General features: G+C 43.6%; 1 pseudogene; it reads right to left on the bottom strand.

Annotated features, from left to right (window-relative positions):
* Nucleotides 1-311, bottom strand: part of LOC140870610 (uncharacterized) — an 8098-nt pseudogene extending 7787 nt beyond the window's left edge.
* Between the last annotated feature and the right edge of the window lie 9689 nt (nucleotides 312-10000).

The raw sequence follows: 10000 nt of genomic DNA, 5'->3' as shown, positions 1-10000 counted from the left end.
CTTCCGGGAGACTGTGCATTTGAAGAAAACATGTTGGGCATTCTCATTCACAACCCCACAGAACCCACAAGATTGGTCCTGAATATACGGTTGACGGTCCTTTGTAAGGCATTTACCATGGGCAACAAGCCAGAAAATAATTCTATGCTTAGGAAGGATGTAAGGTTTCCAGACAATTGGCTTCCAAGGCCATCTCCCCGCACCTTCAAAGAAGCTTTAATAGAGAAGTGTAAGTCCATCCCTCTTTTGAAACCAATTATCCAATTGCAGAGCCGCATTAGTCCAACCGTTGAATCTAACAGCGAGCTCATCTCTGGTTGATGGGATTGCAAAAGATGTTGTCATCTTTTCGGGCTCTCCAGTCCTCTAAGTTATCCCAATAGTAATGGTTGATCCATTTCACCCACAGTGTGTCTTTCTTTTTGTGAATGTCCCAGAGTGTTTTAGCTAATAGGGTCTTATTCCAAATTCTCAAGTCACAAAGACCCAAACCCCCATCCTCAAAAGGTGAGCAAACTTTCCTCCAAGCAATCGGAGGATGTTTGCTAGTCCACATAAAGTTCCTGCATATCTTGTCAATTTTGTCAATGACTCCACAAGAGACAGGGAGAATAGAGAGCCAATAACACTCAACCCCTTGAACCACAGATCGAAGTAACTCAAGTTTCCCTGCATAGGATAGAGTATGTCTGGGCCAAGAGGCTATTTTCTTTGCAATCCCATCAACCAGGCCACTATAATCTCCTTCCCTGAGTCTGCCAGCGGCAAGTGGAATACCAAGGTACCTAAAAGGAAACGATCCAATCTGGTACCCACTTAACCGCATGATTTCACTGCGATCTGGTTCTTTGACAGCTGCCATGAATAGATTGGATTTCAGCTCATTAGCACGGAGGCCAGCTGTAAGGCCCTGAAATTAATTATTTCAAGATTAACAGAGTTGATTATTATTTATTTTCGAATTAAGGGAGATTGATTGAGCCGAGATTGAATTGATTTAATTGGGATTTTCAGGGACCGAAATGCAAGATTGGACTTATTATTATTATTATCCTTGCAAGTGGTCCTCCCCATCACATCACCATCACTTCATCTCCTTCTCCCTCTCCTCCCTCTCCATTTTCGTACGTGCTGAAGCGGAAGCCATGAGAGGCGACTTCTTCAATCTTTTCTTCCGTCCGATTCGCTCGATCCGATCGTTAGATTTCAGATTCGAGTTGAGATTCACGATCACCGCAACGAAGGCTTCATTCTGACGTAAGTTTTGTTACGATCCACGAACTTTGAATTTTGTTGGGTTGTCAGAATTTGATAATTTTCGGGTATGTTGTGCTTGAGCTAGCATAGATCGTGTATTCGAAGTCGGTTCGGAAAAAGAACAATGTTTGGATTTTATATGATTTTTGGAGCCTAATTTCGAAAATGGGTCTTTGGATTTTGTTGGATTTTGTTGTGTTTTGATGGATTGGAAGATGATATGAGTTGTTTGGAATGGTTTGATGATGTTGAGGATTTTTGGTTTGACCGTTTATAGCCGTTATGCCGTCGAAATCGAGTTTTGGACTATCAGTTGTTTGTTTCGGTTTGATTTCTGGAATTGTTTGAGTTGATGAATTGACATCGAATCTGTATAATCTTCATTTTCAGATTTGGATTGATGTTTTGGATTTGGATCGAACTTGGGAGTTGAATCGATTCAGAATTGAAGAACAGTATAGTATTGAACTTCTTGAGATGGCTCGACTGGTTTTGATTCGATATTGATTGAGTTTCTTTGCTTTGATTGTTTTGATTCGATTGATTATTTATTAGAGTTCGTTGTTATTTTCAGATTGAATCCTCGACGAACTTGAAAGGTAAAAAGACGACGATTGAATGAACGGGACGATTAACTCGAATTTGAATTAATTCGAGTGCCCGAAAGAAATCACATACTCGAATGCTTTTCGAATTATTTGATTTTAAATGGAATTAGTTTAGTTTCATTTGCATACATCTTGATCCGAAGATTCGATTCGTTTTGAATTTAGACGATTTAGGGAGCTATATTGAAGTGGCTTTGGATTTCGAGTTTTTCCAATTGCTAGAATGCTTCTTATAGTTTCTCTGAAGTCTAGGGGTCTGAGTTGAGCGACATCCACCCCGAATGGGTGTGTCGGTGAGTTGTTCGTGAAACCTTGACCCTGGGATCCCAACCGAGTACCGATTGATATTCGATTATCCGATTAGATAATCCCGAGTTTTGAAGTCATGCATTGCATTTTAATGCATTTCGAGTTGATAGCTGATGTGCCCTTTTGAATTAATTGACTCGTTGTTTTATATAGCATGAATTGTTATATTATTTGAAATTGCTTTATTTGTCCCTTTTACTTAGAAATTATATTTCTAACCGGTTTATCCGGCTGTTGTCTTTGTTTGTATGTGTACTTGGCAACAGGAGGATCAGGAGCTGGACCGAGTCATCTTGGTTAGCTCGGGGTGAGATTGATAGAAGTGAGACTCCGCGTCGTAGGGTCGAGTTCGTTGAACTTGTATCAGTTTTGTTGAGTCTTTTGAACTCTATTCTAGAACTCGACTTTTGGTTGTAATTGTTGGGCAGAGCTTAGAACCCGTTGTATGTTCTAAATATGGATTTGTATTGTATTTGAGTCTTGGAATTTTTAGAATTGCTTTTGTTGATTTCCCAGGATCTCCCTCCCTCTCTGTCCATTTTGCCTGCGCGCGGGCGAGGCATCACCTCGCGCGCGCGCGAGGAGCCTGGAGAGGCTCGGGAGTTTTTGTCCGCGCGCGCGCGAGCTTTCCTCTCGCGCGCGCGCAAGCATTTCCGCTAGCCTCTGCTCGCGTAGCCTGCGCGCGCGCGAGGTGATGACCTCGCGCGGGCGCAAGGCTCTCTTTTAAAAAAAAAAAAAAAATTTGATTCGATTTTACGCGGCTCTTCGTGTTCGATTTTGTGTAATTATTCGAGAATAGAAGATTAGAAACGGGGTCTCACATTAAGTGGTATCAAAGCGATAAGATTCTTGGAATTGAACTAGAGTGAGCGGGGTAGATTGAGTCTGCATGAATTGAATTCTCGCATGTGATTGATTTATTTAAATGATTATTTAAATACTTGCGAGCATAATTTGTTGATTCTTGAATTAATTGAATTACATGAGTTGTGATTTAATTTTCGAATCACGATTACTTGATTTGATTGAAAGCATGCTTTATTATTTGTAAATTACTTGAAATTACATGATTATGTGATTTAAAATTTAAAGCATGAATTACTTGAAATATGAACTGTATTTTAATTTCGGATCCGAGTTCCACCATCTGCTTGAGCTAGCAGATCAGATATTGTTTGCGATGAGAATTAGAATTCGATTGAGAACCGAAATTCAGTGATTTGTAGTTGAACGAACATATCGAACAGAGATGTGGAACACCGAATTTTGAGATGGATATTTTGTGTCCATTTCTTACTAATTATTAGAATTGTCTCCTGAAGAACTGGCCTGACGATCCTGTGCAGTCTTAATCCGTTTCTTGATTTGATCAACAATATCTATCGCCTGCTGGATAAACTCCAGTCCCTCAGCCTGTCTCTCCCCCACTTCTTCCCAAAAGAGTGGAGTACGACAACGTCGCCCATACAACGCCTCAAAAGGTGCCATCCCAATATTAGTGTGATAGTTGTTGTTGTAAGCGAACTCGATCAACGGCAAATGATCCTGCCAGGCTGAACCAAAATCCATGACGCACGCTCTAAGCATATCCTTTAACGTACGGATAGTGCGCTCTGACTGACCATCAGTCTTCGGATGATAGGCTGTACTCAGACTGAGAGTAGTACCCATCGCACGGTGAACACTCCCCCAGAATCTAGAAGTAAACCTGGGGTCCCGATCGCTGACAATGCTCACAGGCACTCCATGAAATCGAACGATCTCCTGAATGTACATCCGTGTCATGCGATCCACAGAGTACTCTCGGCTATAGGCAATGAAATGCGCTGACTTAGTGAGTCGGTCCACCACAGTTCCTCGGGGATAACGGCAAATGGGTCACAAAGTCCATTGTGATAAACTCCCATTTCCATTCAGGAATAGGCAGACTGTGAAGCAATCCTCCAGGTCGTCGGTGCTCTGCCTTGACCTGTTGACACACCAAACATCTCGAAACAAACTGATAAACACTGCATTTCATTCCCTTCCACCAGAAATGAGTACGTAGATCCTTGTACATCTTGTTGCTCCCAGGATGAATACTCAACTTAGTGCGATGTGCCTGAGACAAAATCTCCTCTCGCAACTCTTCATCCTGCGGAATCACAAGTCTACCAGACAAACACAGAAAGCCATCTGACTGATAATGAAATCCAGACGAGCTACCTTCGTTAGCTAGACGAGCTAAACGCTGGGTCTTCAAATCAGACATCTGAGCAACTCGGATCTGCGAATACAAGGCTGGCTCAGATAATATCGCAAACATCTGGATACTCTGCATACCTTTCTTATGTTTGAAGGTATAACCTGAAGTACAACAGTCACTGATCGCACTAGACATCGAACAAGTCTGAAGTGCGGATAGTCGCACCTTGCGACTCAAAGCATCAGCGGTGAGATTAGCAGCTCCCGGATGGTACTTAATCTCGCAATCATAGTCCTTAAGCAAGTCCATCCAACGTCTCTGCCTCATGTTCAACTCCGCATGAGTGAACAAATACTTGAGACTCTTATGGTCGGTGAAGATCTCAAATTTCTCGCCATACAGATAATGACGCCAGATCTTCAAAGTGAACACAATGGCTGCCAATTCCAAATCATGGACTGGGTAGTTGTCCTCGTGAAGCTTCAGCAGTCTAGAAGCGTATGCAAGCACATGCCCATTCTGAGTCAGGACACAACCTAACCCCTGAAGAGAAGCATCCGTGTATACCACATACCCTCCAGATCCGGACGGTAATGCCAACACCGGCGCAGAAGTTAACCGCCGTCGAAGCTCACGGAAATTCTCCTCACACTCGGAGGACCACTCGAAATCCACACCCTTGCGGGTAAGCTGCGTCAATGGTCGAGCTAACTGAGAGAAGTTCAGAATGAAGCGATGATAATACCCTGCTAGACCCAGAAAACTATGGATCTCAGCAACTGTCGTCGGGCGTGACCAATTAAGTACCGCTTCAATCTTGCTTGGATCAACAGAAATCCCTTCCCTGGATATGATATGGCCAAGAAAGACCACTCTATCCATCCAAAACTCACACTTTCTCAGCTTGGTGTACAACTGCTCATCTCGAAGAGTCTGTAGTACTAACCGCAAGTGAGAAACATGATCTTCCGTATTACGCGAATACACCAAGATGTCGTCAATAAAGACCACGACAAACTTGTCCAAATACTTCCTGAAGACACGGTTCATCAGATCCATGAATATAGCCGGTGCATTAATCAAACCAAATGGCATCACTAGGAACTCGTAATGCCCATAGCGAGTACGGAATGCAGTTTTTGTAAGAGTGGGTGCCCAGTGAGCCAACTGTGTGGCTATGGGCTTTGATGACTCTTTGTATAAACAATCTTTTGTTTAATATTATTTACACTTTTATGGCAATGACTTTATATTACTTCATATTGTTATATTGTGATATACTATTGTTGTTTTGATAAAGACCTTGAATATACTATAGTGTATGTAAGATGTGGTAGAACATGGAGATGTCTATCATGAAATACATCTTATAGTCACTGTATATTCTAAACTGTTCCTAGTCGATTGAGCCGTCCGATAATAAGGATAAGGATCGCTCGAGTTTGAGACTAGCATTTGCGATGCGGAGTACCACGTTTCATTGGTAGGGAACATGGAGATGTTCGAAGCATGCAAATGGATATTCATAGGATGAATAATCGAACTACCCTATCCGGACTTTCCAAGTGGTTATCACTTATCGAGTGGATAAAGTCCGCGGTTTTGGTTGTACACCATTAGTCCTTACGACTTGAAACATCATGGAGACTCTATATGCTAGTGTTGTGCTTTGACTCGTTTACCGACTCTATGGGGGTCATCAGGTGTCGGGATTGGGTACAGTTACGACACATATAGGAGTCGATGCATTGTTGTCAAGGATTCACCACATACTTGCGAGTGTGGATATCCTATGCGATCTGAGGAGATATTAGTGTGACAAATCTCTGGCCAGAGTACTTGATGTGATTTAAGAAATGGTTTCTTAGTAGCACATGCGATGTCACTAATTTGATCTTCAAGATGTATTGCATAGTTACCGAATCTTGAGCGACTCTCGATATACCAATGGTTGTTGATTCGATCGGGATATATGGATGAAGGGACCGTACTGTACGCTAACCAAAATCTACTGGTTCTTGTAGGCACTATCAGTGATACCTAGGGAATCATGGGGCGATGTTGCTAGGCGCTTTACCATGATTCGTTGGGCAAGTCGGAAATCGTTGTTCCGAGTCACAAGGAGTTGTGAGCCCACGACTAGCTGTATCCCTGAACCATTGAGGGTCACACAGTGTAATGGAGTTTTGATCCCCGTTGAGATAGTTAAATTTAAAGAGTTAAATTTAATGAACTAAGGAGTTGGACTTCTTAAATAAGAGTAAGGGAGTAGGATTTCCTAAAATGACATAGGGATGGACATTTTTGGAAACCACTGAATTCGGATTCAGGAAAATTTATTTTGACTTTAAAATGTGCAGAAATGGTTTCTGTGCACATTGGTGAAATCGGTTTATCAATTGGAGTCACGATGAATTTTATATTAATTTCTGAACGAGCGGGCTTTGCTTGTCGGGCCTCAACTTATGACTAATGGGCCCTAAGGTGTTAGTGGCCTGCATTATAAATAAGTTATTGCAGTACAGAAATTAGACACAACAGCTCATAATTTTTGAGACAGAAAATCGAAACCCTCCTCTCTCTCAAAAGTTTTCGGCCGTCCCCTCCCTGTTCTCTGCCCGAGAAATTTCGGTCTGTGATTTTGAATTGCAGTCAGGAATAACGAATCAGATTCGTTTAATCTCTTCGCAGAAAAACTTCTGATAGATTTTCTAGTGCAATCTATCAGAGGGATTTAAACCCCATTCGTGGACCTGATTGAAGGAGTTCATCAGTTCCTGGGAGATACAAGAAGCGCAGAGAAATCTGTGTGGTGTCCATTAATCTCGCTTCGAGATTGAAGGTAAAATTTAATTAATTGTTATTTGAATTTTACACACACAATAATTTAATCGTTGAATGGTTGATACCCACACCATGGAATTGTTCCATGATAAAAAATTTAAACTTCCGCTGCACCGGGTATCAATCGTGATTGATCAGAGAGCCGCGTTTTCCAACAGTTTTGGCTACGTCCTGATCACGGACTCTCAACTGATGATACCCAGATCTCAAGTCAATCTTCGAGTAAACTGATGTGCCCTGCAGCTGGTCAAACAAGTCATCAATACGAGGCAACGGATTCTTGTTCTGCACAGTGACTCGATTCAGCTGCCGATAGTCAATGCACAGCCGTATCGACCCATCCTTCTTCTTCACGAAGAGAACAGGAGCTCCCCAAGGAGATACACTAGGACGAATGTACCCCTTGTCCAAAAGATCCTGTAGCTGATTCTTCAACTCACGCATCTCTGACGGAGCCAGACGATACGGTGCTCTAGAAATAGGTGAAGTACCCGGCATCAACTCTATGCCAAACTCGAATTCCCTAGCAGGAGGAAAACCCGGAATCTCATCAGGAAATACATCTGGAAATTCATCCACAACAGGAATGCTCTCTATCCCAATGCTCTCAGCGGACAAATCTACTGCATAGATAAGGTAGCCTTCCCCGCCAGACTCTAAAGCTCGACAGGCTCTCAAAGCTGATACCAAAGGCATCGGGGTTCGCGCTCCCTCACCATAGAAAAACCAGCTCTCACTCCCCTCCGGATGAAAGCGTACTAATCTCTGATAGCAGTCCACTGAAGCTCGATAGGTAGTCAACATATCAATTCCCTAAATGCAATCAAAGTCATCCATCGCCAAGACCATGAGATTCTCTAACAGAATGTTCCCTTCGAACTTTAAAGGGCAACCCATCACTAGACGCTTAGCCAAAGCAGATTGGCCCGTCGGAGTAGAAACAGACATTACTACGTCTAGTGCAATGCATGGCAACTTATGCCTCTTAACAAAATGTGCAAAAATAAAGGAATGAGATGCACCAGTGTCAATAAGTACAAGAGCAGGTATACCATAAAGCAGAAATGTACCTGCGATGACTTTCTCATTCTCCTCCACTGCCTGATCATGTCTCAGGACAAACACCTGGCCAGAAGCTCGTGGCCTCAAATGAGAACTCCCAGCAGACTGTCCCTGCAACCTCTGCTGAACGGTGGCCTGAGAACCCGATCCTGAACCAGAACCAGAACCGCCTCCCCCAGACAGTGGACAATCCCTCCGGATATGACCAGTCTCTCCACAACGGAAACAAGCTCCAGAAGCTCTGCGGCACTTGTCGGATGGATGGTTCTTCCCACAGTGATCATACTTGTCCTTCTTACCAAAACGGACAACACCTCCAGAACTAGAGGAAGAAGAAGATCCAGACTTCTTGAAAGTTTGGGCACGGGGACCCAAAGAACTAGCAGGCCTCGACTGAGGGAAAGACCTGTTCCGCCAAATGCTGTCCTCCGCCTGGTGACAACGGCTCAACAAACCCTCGTAGGACATGTCATCGCCAACCGCCACACGGTCATGGATCTCAGGGTTAAGGCCCTGAAGGAATAGATTATACTTCATCTCTGAGCTAGCAGCAATCTCGGGGCAATAGGATAGCAGATCAAAGAACCTCTGCTGATACTCATCGATAGACATGGCTCCCTGTCGCAGACTCAGTAGCTCGCCTGCCTTTGACTGACGGAGTGCCGGAGGAAAATACCGCTTTTGGAAAGCTGTGCGGAACTCGGCCCAGGTGGCCACTCCTCTCACCGCAACAAAAGGTGCAGAAGTAAACCTCCACCACCTGCGCGCACGCCCATCCAGAAGATAGCCAATGGTCTCCACCTTCTGCTCCTCGGTGCATTGGAAAGTCTGAAAAGTCGTCTCCATGCGGTCTAACCAGTTCTCCGCATCCTCCAGAGACTCACCTCCAACTAAGGGCTTAGGACTCATAGCTAAGAATCGACGCACAGTGAAACGCTCGTCGTCATGATGACGATGACGCCGTTCTCGACGAGGCTCCCGGTCGGCATCACCCCAACGCCCATCAACACTGCCATGAGAACTCCGGTCATCACGATTTTCCATCTACAAAAATATCTCATGATGAGACTAAATCCCAAGAATTCTTTTGCATGCTCTGATACCATAAATGTAGTGACCCTTACCCGGATCACCTACTAAACAGAACTTAGGCATGCAATTAACTTAATTAAACAGATATCAGAATAAACTGCGGAAACCATAAACAATATACAATCCCAAGTAAAGGAATCTGTAATTTATCCAATAATATACAACCAAATCGAAATAGCTGTATCAACCCAAACAACAGAATAAAACCTAAGCGAAGCTCCAGCTGGCCAACCACTGACTAGCCCCTCCTGGATCCACCCTCCTCGTCCAATCGCAAACCTGCCCCATGGAATAGGGTGTCCATAAAATACAGAGTACGAGACGTGAGCATAAAAGGCTTAGCACGAGAGTATGAGTATACATGCATGCAAAGTGAACTCCCTATAGACTCAAGGTCAAGGATCAGATAACAGAGACAGACCGGGCCCTGGTATGTAGCACACTGTGCCGTCGCTTCAGGAGGTGGCTCCCATACCAAGATAACCGTGGATACGCCGGACCCAAATCGATGGAAGTCCATCCACTAACAGGATAGGGTACAACCCTACTAACAGACATCTCGAAAGAGATACAACAAGATGCAAATGAATGCAGCATAATATCATGGCATATAAATCATGCAGTCACATAATACATGCATACT

The sequence above is a fragment of the Henckelia pumila genome, unplaced genomic scaffold (genome assembly GCF_033568475.1).
Source record: "Henckelia pumila isolate YLH828 unplaced genomic scaffold, ASM3356847v2 CTG_111:::fragment_3, whole genome shotgun sequence".
Taxonomy (NCBI): domain Eukaryota; kingdom Viridiplantae; phylum Streptophyta; class Magnoliopsida; order Lamiales; family Gesneriaceae; genus Henckelia; species Henckelia pumila.
This window is presented reverse-complemented; position numbering and strand designations above follow the sequence as displayed.